The sequence below is a fragment of the Salvelinus fontinalis genome, chromosome 10 (assembly GCF_029448725.1).
Source record: "Salvelinus fontinalis isolate EN_2023a chromosome 10, ASM2944872v1, whole genome shotgun sequence".
NCBI lineage: Eukaryota > Metazoa > Chordata > Actinopteri > Salmoniformes > Salmonidae > Salvelinus > Salvelinus fontinalis.
In genome coordinates, this window is record NC_074674.1 from 27,264,372 (window position 1) to 27,267,684 (window position 3,313).

Below are 3,313 nucleotides of genomic sequence, written 5' to 3' on the forward strand. Positions count from 1 at the left end.
CTGTACTGATTCCATTCATTTGATGTAGTACTGATGCTTTGAGTTGTAGCTATTGGAATAGGCTCCATTTGATTTCACAGCGTCAACAAATACCGATCGATTGGTGGACATCTTCTGATTGCACTCACCTGCAACACTGACCCCATTGCATGCGCAGACATGAGTTCCCACCATTGCTTAAAACTGATGTATGAACTTGATAGGTAGCTTAGCATATTGGAGAATAAAATAATGTTTCTCTCTTTTCTGAACAGCCCCATTTTGAAGCTATAGATTAAGTTTACAGCAGTAAGTCTGGATAAGTTTATTGATCATTTCGCTCTTCTGGAACCGGTAATTTTAACATGAAGCAGGCGAACTTAGCTAGTGCATCAATTAACTTAGCTGGCTATTAGCTAACTAACGTTAACTGTTAAGATATCCTGGTCATAGTAGGCTATGTTGAACTCACCTTTTAACATTTGAATCTATGATCCGTAGCATTTAAATGGATTTTAAAGAAGCCACCCATCAGGATTGTGTTATCTTTAGTGATCGAGGGAGAGAGACCGGTCATGAGCAGATGAGCTTCCACATTTTTCATCATGTTTTAATTTTTTTCTATCTAGAGTTAGACAAACTTGGATTTTTTGTCAGGGACATATACAAGATGCTACTCTAAACAAAACTCCAAACCTACAACCTGATTTAGGATGGAATTACCTCAACGCTTCCTACACCCAAGGATTATTATTCCCAAACTATACAGCAAATGCTCTGTCAAACAAACAGAAACCTGAAAACACCATCCAACCTGGAACTGAGTAAGTAATGCTTAGTCTGAAGCTATTTTTTACTTTCAAAAGCCAGAAGAAAATTACATTACAATGATATATATTACTTTATAAGAATGAATGCTAAAGCTACCAAGCTTGCTAGGAAAAAGAGATACAATTTCAATTAGCACTGACGTGTGAAACGAGGTGTCAGAGCCCCAACCAAATGGAGAGGCCTTAGAAGCACCCTCCTGCTGTTCAGAGGTATTTCAAATACAGTACCCTCTGTATGTAAAGAATAAAATAAAAATATATACTTTTTGCTGACTATTATAAAAATGGGAACATAAGCAACATTATCTTCCACACAGACCATCCCCTGGCTTGGCACAGTGCTATATTAACACACTACCCCTCTGACAAGAGGGGGGGGGGGGGTGTTACCGATGGGTGGAAATTTAGGATACTAGACAACGAGGACTCTGAATCTGCTAATATACATCTCTATAAGTCTGGAATAGTATTAGTACAGGGCAACCGCAAACAGTTTCAGCTGGACTTTCACCTAATCAAAGAAATAGCTCAGCAGGAGAAGCTCTCCCTTGAGAAAGATACCCCCCCCCCCGAGCTTCATTACACAACCCCACAGATGAGCAACCCCAAGCAGAAAGTCAACCTCCCAGCACAGAATACTACTCCCTCATTGAAATGAGGGATAAATTCACCCAGCTGGGGGAAGGCAGGTGGAGCTGGAACAGCAGGTGATTACACTCCAGTCAGCACAGACCCAAATAACAGTTCAGCACAACACCACCCCCTTAACTAGACCTGGAGAGCTAGAGGTGGAGAGGACATATCTGCACTCTGGACTGTAGTGAGACAACATCTACTGGAGAAAGAGCAGGAGCAGGAGAAGAACAGAGCACTAGAGGAAAGGATCAGACTGCTGGAGGAGAGGGGGATGGCGTGTGACAGAGAACAACCCATTAGAGAGGTGACCACCCCCGCAGAGAAGCCAGCAGAACAGCCCACCTCAGCTCCCGACAAAAGTCTCTACACCACGGCAGTACAGTCCACCCCAGACCCACCCCCCCCCAGTCAGCCACCCTGATAGCCCTCCTGACAACCCCCCCCCCCACGCCCACTGAGGACATACACAAGACACAGATTGTACTCATTATGGACTCAAACAGAAAATACATACAAGAAAAAAACTTTTTACCAAACAGTGTCTAAACTCTGGTGTCCAAACACCCAGCGTGTCCTAGACCTGCTGTTTGAGGACCAACTATTCTCACCCACCCACATAATAATACACACAGGCACAAATGACCTGAGAGCACAGCAGGAAAGCGTGGGCACAGCACTCAAGGAGGTGATTGAAAAAGCTTCTAATACTTTCTCCAACACACAAGTGGTTATATCCACCTTGCTACCACAAAAATGCTTCCACCCTGCTACCATACAGCAGGTAAACGCAAGTACTTCCTGTGACTGTGTCTCAAAACCAAATGTTTACCTGGCCCACCACTCCACCCTAGACTTGAACAGCCTTTATTACCAGGTCCACCTATACAAGGCAGCAGTGCCCACCTTTGCCCGGACGCTAAAGGACATCGCTCTCAAATGCAGCCCCAACGCTTCACACAGGAGCAACAAGGCCCCCGGACCGACACATAGAGGACCCACGCCGAGAGGACCTACATCCAGACCACAACACCACCAGCCACATCCACACCCCCACCCCAATCAATCAACCCCCCCCCCCCCCCCCCCCCCAAGTCAACCATGCCCACACCCCATTTAGGCCCCCTCAGATCAGACCTATCCCCCTCCACTCCCACAAAGAGGGCGTCAACATGGAAGTCACACATATATGCCCAGGCCGTGAGCAGGCAAACAGGCCCAAGCCCCACTCTTACACTAGCCCAAGCCAATGCATGTACCAGATGCTCAGAAGGCTGTGCTCACACTTACTGGCCTGAGGCCAAACCACATGACCAACAACATTGGACACTTTATGGAACACAAAGCCTTCACTATCTCATCCTGGAATATCCAAGGCCCGAGGTCATCTGCCTTTGGCCTAAAGAGCAGGAACCTGGACTTCACCAAAGAAATCGGAAATACTGACATTGTCATTCTACAGGAAACATGGTATAGAGGAGATGGACCCACTGGTTGCACTCTAGGGTACAGAGGGCTGGTAGTCCCATCCACAAAACTACCAGGTGTGAAACAGGGAAGGGACTCAGGGAGTATGCTAATTTGTTATAGAGCAGACCTAACTCACAATATTAAATTAATCAAAACAGGAACATTTTACATTTGGCTAGAAATTCAAAAGGAAATGGTCTTAACAGAAGAAAATGTCCACTTGTGAGCTACCTATATCCCTCCACTAGAATCCCCATACTTAATGAAGACAGCTTCTCCATCCTGGAGGGGATGTTCCATAAAGTGTCCAATGTTGTAGGTCATGTGGTTTGGCCTCAGGCCAGTAAGTGTGAGCACAGCCTTCTGAGCATCTGGTACATGCATTGGCTTGGGCTAGTGTA